Below are 8,899 nucleotides of genomic sequence, written 5' to 3'. Positions count from 1 at the left end.
TGATGAGGGACAGGAGAGAAAGGCATCACAGTGGGAGAGAGAAAAGGCATCACAGTGGGAGAGAGAGAAAGACATCACAGTGGGGGAGAGAGAAAGGCATCACAGTGGGGATAGGAGGAGAGAAAGGCATCACAGTGGGGAGGAGAAAGGCATCTACCGTGGGGAGAGAAAGGCATCACAGTGGAGAGAGAAAGGCATCACAGTGGGGGAGAGAAAGGCATCACATGGGGAGAAAGGCATCACAGTGGGGGAGAGAGAAAGGCATCACAGTGGGGGAGAGAAAGGCATCACAGTGGGAGAGAAAGGCATCACAGTGGGGGACAGGAGAGAGAAAGGCATCACAGTGGGAGAGAGGAGAGATCACAGTGGGGGAAAAGGCATCACAGTGGGGGAGAGAAAGGCATCACAGTGGGGGGAGAGAAAGGCATCACAGTGGGGGAGAGGAGAGAGAAGGCATCACAGTGGGGGACAGGAGAAGAAAGGCATCACAGTGGGGGGAGAAAAAGGCATCACAGTGGGGAGAGGAGAGAAACGGCATCTAGTGGGGAGAAAACTGCATCACAGTGGAGACAGGAGAGAGAAAGGCATCACAGTGGGGGAGAGAGAAAAGGCATCTGAGTGGAGGAGAGAGAAAGGCATCTGTGGGGGACAGGAAAAGGGCATCACAGTGGAGGAGGGGGAAAAGGCATCACAGTGGGAGACAGGAGAAAGGCATCACAGTGGGGGGGAAAAGGCATCACAGTGGGGAGAGGAGAGAGAAAGGCATCACAGTGGGGAGAGGAGAGAGAAAATGAGCCTCCAGTGGGGGATGGAGGAGAGAGAAAGGCATCCTGAGTGGGGAGAGGAGAGAGAAGGCATCACAGTGGGGGGAGAGAGAAAGGCATCACAGTGGGGGGAGAGAAAGGCATCACAGTGGGGGGAGAGAAAGGCATCACAGTGAGAGAGAAGAAAAGGCATCACAGTGGGGAGAGAGAAGGCATCACAGTGGGGAGAGAAAGGCATCACAGTGGGGGAGAGAGAAAGGCACACAGTGGGGAGAGAGAAAGGCATCACAGTGGGGGAGAGAGAAAAGGCATCACAGTGGGGGGAGAGAGAAAGGCACACAGTGGGGGAGAGAGAAGGCATCACAGTGGGGGGAGAGAGAAAGGCATCACAGTGGGGAGAGAGAAGGATCAAGAGTGGGGGGAGAGAAAAGCATCCTGATGAGGACAGAGAGAGAAACATCCTAAGAGAAGAAAGGCATCATAGTGGGGAGGGGGAGAAAGGCATCACAGTGCGAGACAGGAGGAGAGAAAGGCATCCTATGGGGAGAGAGAGAAAGGCACTCACAGTGGGGGGGAGAAGGAGCATCTGCAGTGGGGGAGAGAGAAAGGCATCCTGATGAGGACAGGAGGAGAAAGAGCATCACAGTAGGAGAGAGAAAAAGAGGCACATAGTGGGAGAGAGAAAGGCATCACAGTGCGAGACAGGAGGAGAAAAGGCATCTGATGGGAGAGAGGAGAAAGGCATCACAGTGGGGGAGAGAGAAAGGCATCACAGGAGAGAGAGAAAGGCATTACAGGGAGAGAGAAAGGCATCACAGTGGGGAGAGGAGAGAGAAAGGCATCACAGTGGGAGAGAGAGAAAGGCATCACAGTGGGAGAGAGAGAAAGGCATCACAGTGGGAGAGAGAAAGGCATCACAGTGGGGAGAGAAAGGCATCTGATGAGGGAGAGAAAGAGCATCCTGATGGGAGAGGAAGGGAGAGAAGAGAAAAGAGCATCTGGTGGGGACAGGAGAAAGCTATCAGTGGGGAGAGAGAGAAAGGCATCACAGTGGGGGAGAGAGAAAGGCATCACAGTGGGAGAGAGAGAAAGGCATCACAGTGGGAGAGAGAAAGGCATCACAGTGGGGGAGAGAGAAAGGCATCACAGTGGAGGAGAGAGAAAGGCATCACAGTGGGGGAGAGAGAAAGGAATCACAGTGGGGGATAGAGAAAGGCATCACAGTGGGAGAGAGGACTCATTACAGTGGGAGAGAGAGAAAGGCAACACAGTGGGAGAGAGAGAAAGGCATCACAGTGGGGGAGAGAGAAAGGCATCACAGTGGGAGAGAGAGAAAGGCATCACAGTGGGGGAGAGAGAAAGGCATCACAGTGGGAGAGAGAGAAAGGCATCACAGTGGGGGAGAGAGAAAGGCATCACAGTGGGGGAGAGAGAAAGGCATCACAGTGGGGGAGAGAGAAAGGCATCACAGTGGGGGAGAGAGAAAGGCATCACAGTGGGGGAGAGAGAAAGGCATCACAGTGGGGGAGAGAGAAAGGCATCCTGATGGGGACAAGGAGAAGAGAGAAGAGCCATCACACACTGGGGGAGGAAGGCATCACAGTGGGAGAGAAAGAAAGAGCATCGATGGGGAGAAAAACTGTCTGATGGGGGAGAGAAAACATCACAGTGGGGGAGAGAGAAAAGGCATCACAGTGGGGACAGGAGAAGAGAAAGGCATCTGGTGGGGACAGGAGAAAGGCATCACAGTGGGGGAGAAGAGAAAGGCATCACAGTGGGGGAGAGAAGAAAGGCATCACAGTGAGAGAGGGAGAGAGAGGCATCACAGTGGGGGAGAGAAAGGCATCCTGATGGGAGAGAAAGGCATCACAGTGGGAGAGAGAGAAAGGCATCACAGTGGGAGAGAGAGAAAAGGCATCACAGTGGGAGAGAGGAGAAAGGCATCACAGTGGAGGACAGGAGAGAAAGGCATCACAGTGGGGAGAGAGAAAGGCACACAGTGGGGGAGAGAGAAAGGCATCACAGTGGGGACAGAGAGAGAAAGGCATCACAGTGGGGAGAGAGAAAGGCATCACAGTGGGGAGACAGAGAGAGAAAGGCATCACAGTGGGGGAGAGAGAAAGGCATCACAGTGGGGACAGGAGAGAGAAGGCATCACAGTGGGGGAGAGAGATCTGATGGAAGGGGGTATCACAGTGGGGGAGAGAGAGAGGCATCACAGTGGGGAGAGAAAGGCATCACGGTGGGGGAGAGAGAAAGGCATCACAGTGGGGGACAGGAGAGAAAGGCATCACAGTGGGGGACAGGAGAGAAAGGCATCACAGTGGGGTAGAGAAAGAAACAGGGAGGGAGAGAGAAAGGCATCACAGTGGGGGAGAGAGAAAGGCATCACAGTGGGGGAGAGAGAAAGGCATCACAGTGGGAGAAAGACATCACAGTGGGAGAGAAAGGCATCTGAGTGGGGGACATCACAGTGGGGGGAGGAGAGAAAGGCATCTGATGGGGGACAGGAGAGAGAGGCATCACAGTGGGGGGACAGGAGAGAGAAAGGCATCACAGTGGGGAGAGGAAGGCATCACAGTGGGGGACAGGAGAGAAAGGCATCACAGTGGGGGAGGCAGAAAGGCATCACAGTGGGGACAGAGAGAGAAGGGCATCACAGTGGGGAAGAGAAAGACATCACAGTGGGGAGAGAGAAAGGCATCACAGTGGGGGAGAGAGAAAGGCATCACAGTGGGGACAGGAGAAAGGCATCACAGTGGGGGAGAGAGAGAAAGGCATCACAGTGGGGGAGAGAGAAAAGGCATCACAGTGGGGAGGAGAGAGAAAGGCATCACAGTGGGAGAGAAAGGCATCACAGTGGGGAGAGAGAAAATTATCACAGTGGGAGAGAGAGAAAAAACATCACTGGTGGGGACAGAAGAGAGAAAGGCATCAGCAGTGGGGAGAGAGAAAGGCATCACAGTGGGGAGAGAGAAAGGCATCACAGTGGGGGAGAGAGAAAGGCATCACAGTGGGGACAGGAGAGAAAGGCATCACTGGGAGAGAAAGGCATCTGAGTGGGGGGAGAGAGAAAGGCATCACAGTGGGGGAGAGAGAAAGGCATCAAGCAGTGGGGACAGGGGAGAGAAAAGGCATCACAGTGGGGGACAGGAGAGAGAAAGGCATCACAGTGGGGAGAGAGAAAAGGCATCACAGTGGAGAGAGAGAAAGGTATCACAGTGGGAGAGAGAGAAAGGCATCACAGGGAGAGAGGAGGAGAGAGAAAGGCATCACAGTGGGAGAGAGAGAAAGGCATCACAGTGGGGAGAGAGAAAGGCATCACAGTGGGGGAGAGAGAAAGGCATCACAGTGGGGAGAGAAAGGCATCACAGTGGGGAGAGAGAAAGGCATCACAGTGGAGGACAGGAGAGAGAAAGGCATCACAGTGGGAGAGAGACAGGAGAGAGAAAGGCATCACAGTGGGGGAGAGAGAAAGGCATCACAGTGGGAGAGAGAAAGGCATCACAATGGGGGAGAGAGAAAGGCATCACAGTGGGGACAGGAGAAAGGCATCACAGTGGGGGAGAGAGAAAGGCATCACAGTGGAGGGGAGAGAAAGGCATCACAGTGGGGAGAGAGAAAGGCATCACAGTGGAGGACAGGAGAGAGAAAGGCATCACAGTGGGGAGAGAGAGAAAGGCATCACAGTGGGAGAGAGAGAAAGGCATCACAGTGGGGGAGAGAGAAAGGCATCTGATGGGAGAGGGAGAGAAGGGCATCACAGTGGGAGAGAGAGAAAATCACAGTGGGGAGAAGAGGCATCACAGTGGGGACAGAGAGAGAAGGCATCACAGTGGGGGACAGGAGAGAGAAAGGCATCACAGTGGGAGAGAGAGAAAGGCATCACAGTGGGGGAGAGAGAAAGGCATCACAGTGGGGGACAGGAGAGAGAAAGGCATCACAGTGGGGGACAGGAGAGAAAGGCATCACAGTGGGGAGAGAGAGGCATCACAGTGGGAGAGAGAAATGCATCACAGTGGGGGAGAGAGAAAGGCATCACAGTGGGGAGAAGAGAAAGGCATCAGTGGGACAGGAGAAAGGCATCACAGTGGGGACAGAGAGAAAGAAAGGCATCACAGATGGGGACAGGAGAAGGCATCACAGTGGGGAGAGAGAAAGGCATCACAGTGGAGGAGAGGAGAAAGGCATCACAGTGGGGAGAGAGAAAGGCATCCAGATGGGGAGAGAAATGCATCACAGTGGGAGAGAAAGGCATCACAGTGGGGGAGAGAGAAAGGTATCACAGTGGGGGAGAGAGAGAAAGGCATCACAGTGGGGGACATATCCTGATGGGAGAGAGAAAGGCATCACAGTGGGGGAGAGAGAGAAAGGCACTGGGGGACAGGAGAGAAAGGCATCACAGGGGGACAGAGAGAGAAAGGCATCACAGTGGAAGGGAGGGGAGAGAAAGGTATCACAGTGGGGGAGAGAGAAAGGCATCAGTGGGGAGAGAAAGGCATCACAGTGGGGGACAGGAGAGAGAAAGGCATCACAGTGGGACAGGAGAGAGAAAGGCACTCACAGTGGGGTAGAGAAAGGCATCACAGTGGGGGACAGGAGAGAAAGGCATCACAGTGGGGGAGAGAGAGAAAGGCATCACAGTGGGGGAGAGAGAAAGGCATCACAGTGGGGAGAGAGAAAGGCATCACAGTGGGGGGGGAGAGAAAGGCATCACAGTGGGGAGAGAAGGCATCACAGTGGGGGACAGGAGAGAAGAGGGCATCACAGTGGGAAAGGACAGGAGAGAAAGGGCATCACAGTGGGGGGAGAGAGAAAGGCATCACAGTGGGGGAGAGAGAAAGGCATCACAGTGGGGGACAGGAGAGAGAAAGGCATCACAGTGGGGGAGAGGAGATCACAGTGGGGAGAGAGCATCACAGTGGGGGAGAGAGAAAGGCATCACAGTGGGGGAGAGGAGAAAAGGGCATCACAGTGGGGGAGAGAAAGGCATCACAGTGGGGGAGAGAGAAAGGCATCACAGTGGGGAGACAGAAAGGCATCACAGTGGGGAGAGAGGCATCACAGTGGGGAGAGAGAGAAAGGCATCACAGTGGGGAGAGAGAAAGGCATCACAGTGGGGGGAGAGAGAAAGGCATCACAGTGGGGAGAGAGAAAGGCATCACAGTGGGGGACAGGAGAGAGAAAGGCAGAAAGGGCATCACAGTGGGGGAGAGAGAAAGGCATCACAGTGGGGGAGAGGGAGAAAGACATCAGTGGGGGAGAGAGAAGGCATCACAGTGGGGGACACAGTGGAGAGAGAAAGGCATCACAGTGGGGACAGGAGAGAAAGGCATCACAGTGGGGAGAGAGAAAGGCATCACAGTGGGGGACAGGAGAGAGAAAGGCATCACAGTGGGGAGAGAGAAAGAAAGGGCATCACAGTGGGGGAGAGAAAGGCATCACAGAGAGAGAAAGGGCATCACAGTGGGGGAGAGAGAAAGGCATCACAGTGGGGAGAGAGAAAGGCATCACAGTGGGGAGAGAGAAAGGCATCACAGTGGGGAGAGAGAAAGGCATCATCACAGTGGGGAGAGAGAAAAGGCATCACAGTGAGGGACAGGAGAGAGAAAGGCATCACAGTGGGGGACAGGAGAGAGAAAGGCATCACAGTGGGGACAGAGAGAGAAAGGCATCACAGTGGGGAGAGAGAAAGGCATCACAATGGGGGAGAGAAAGACATCACAGTGGGGGAGAGAGAAGGCATCACAGTGGGGAGGTGGGAGAGAAAAGCATCACAGTGGGGGAGAGAGAAAGGCATCACAGTGGGGGAGAGAAAAGGCATCACAGTGGGGGAGAGGAGAAAGGCATCACAGTGGACAGAGAGAAAGGCATCACAGTGGGGGGAGAGAGAAAGGCATCACAGTGGGGGAGAGAGAAAGGCATCACAGTGGGGGGAGAGAAAGGCATCACAGTGGGGGGAGAGAGAGAAAGGCATCACAGTGGGGGACAGGAGAGAAAAGGCATCACAGTGGGGACAGAGAGAGAAAGGCATCACTGTGGGGACAGGAGAGAAAAGCATCACAGTGGGGGAGAGAAAGGCATCACAAGAGAGAAAGGCATCACAGTGGGGGGAGAGAGAAAGGCATCACAGTGGGAGAGAGAGAAAGAGAGAGAAAGGCATCACAGTGGGGTAGAGAGAAAGGCATCACAGTGGGGAGAGAGAACGCGCAGGGGAGAGAGAAAGGCATCACAGTGGGGGAGAGAAAGGCATCACAGTGGAGGGAGAGAAAAGGCATCACAGTGGGGGACAGGAGAGAGAAAGGCATCACAGTGGGGGAGAAAGGCATCACAGTGGAGGAGAGAGAAAGGCATCACAGTGGGGAGAGAGAAAGGCATCACAGTGGGGGAGAGAGAAAGGCATCACAGTGGGGGAGAGAGAAAGGCATCACAGTGGGGAGAGAGAAAGGCATCACAGTGGGGGAGAGAGAGGAGAAAGGCATCACAGTGGGGAGAGAGAAAGGCATCACAGTGGGAGGGAGAGAAAGGCATCACAGTGGGGAGAGAGAAAGGCATCACAGTGGGGAGAGAGAAGGCACTTCACAGTGGGGACAGAGAGAGAAAGGCATCACAGTGGGGAGAGAGAAAGGCATCACAGTGGGGGGAGAGAGGAGAGAGAAAGGCATCACAGTGGGGACAGGAGAGAGAAAGGCATCACAGTGGGGGAGGAGAGAGAAAGGCATCACAGTGGGGAGAGAGAAAGGCATCACAGTGGGGGAGAGGCATCACAGGGGGAGAGAGAAAGGCATCACAGTGGGGGAGAGAGAAAGGCATCACAGTGGGGGAGAGAGAAAGGCATCACAGTGGGGGAGAGAGAAAGGCATCACAGGGGGGACAGAGAGAGAAAGGCATCACAGTGGGGGGAGAAAGGCATCACAGGGGGTAGAGAGAAAGGCATCACAGTGGGGACAGGAGAGAAAGGCATCACAGTGGGGACAGACAGGAGAGAGAGAAAGGCATCACAGTGGGGGGATCAGAGGGGAAGGCATCACAGTGGGGGGAGAGAGAAAGGCATCACAGTGGGGACAGGAGAGGCATCACAGTGGGGGAGAGGAGAAAGGCATCACAGTGGGGGAGAGAAAGGCATCACAGTGGGGGACAGAGAGGCATCACAGTGGGGGACATGACAGTGGGGACAGGAGAGAGAAAGGCATCACAGTGGGGGGAGAGAAAGGCATCACAGTGGGGGAGAGAGAAAGGCATCACAGTGGGGGAGGAGAGAAAGGCATCACAGTGGGGACAGGAGAGAGAAAGGCATCACAGTGGGGGAGAGAGAAAGGCATCAAGTGGGGGGAGAGAGAAAGGCATCACAGTGGGGGAGAGAGAGAAAGGCATCACAGTGGGGGAGGAGAGAGAAAGGCATCACAGTGGGGAGAGAGAAAAGGCATCACAGTGGGGAGAGAGGCATCACAGTGGGAGACAGAGAGAGAAAGGCATCACAGTGGGAGACAGAAAGGCAGTGGGGGAGAAAGGCATCACAGTGGGGAGGAGAAAGGAGAGGAAAGAGAAAGGCATCACAGTGGGGGAGAGAAAGGCATCACAGTGGGGGAGAGAGAAAGGCATCACAGTGGGGGAGAGAAAAGGCATCACAGTGGGGGAGAGAGAAAGGCATCACAGTGGGGATCACAGTGGGGAGGAGAAAAGGCATCACAGTGGGAGAGAAAAGGCATCACAGTGGGGAGAGAGAAAGGCATCACAGTGGGGAGAGAGAAAGGCATCACAGTGGGAGAGAGAGAGAAAGGCATCACAGTGGGGGAGAGAGAGAAAGGCATCACAGTGGGGCAGAGAGAAAGGCATCACAGTGGGGGAGAGAGAAAGGCATCACAGTGGGGGAGAGAGAAAGGCATCACAGTGGGGAGAGAGAAAGGCATCACAGTGGGGGAGAGAGAAAGGCATCACAGTGGGGAGAGGAGAGAGAAAGGCATCACAGTGGGGGACAGGAGAGAGAAAGGCATCAAGTGGGGGAGAGAAAGGCATCACAGTGGAGAGAGAGGCATCACAGTGGGGGAGAGAGAAAGGCATCACAGTGGAGGACAGGAGAGAAAGGCATCAGCAGTGGGGGAGAGAAAAGGCATCACAGTGGGGACAGGAGAGAG

The sequence above is a fragment of the Oncorhynchus nerka genome, linkage group LG12 (assembly GCF_034236695.1).
Source record: "Oncorhynchus nerka isolate Pitt River linkage group LG12, Oner_Uvic_2.0, whole genome shotgun sequence".
In the NCBI taxonomy this organism is placed as follows: Eukaryota; Metazoa; Chordata; class Actinopteri; order Salmoniformes; family Salmonidae; genus Oncorhynchus; species Oncorhynchus nerka.
The sequence above is the reverse complement of the archived record's forward strand: the minus strand, read 5'-3'. Positions refer to the sequence as shown.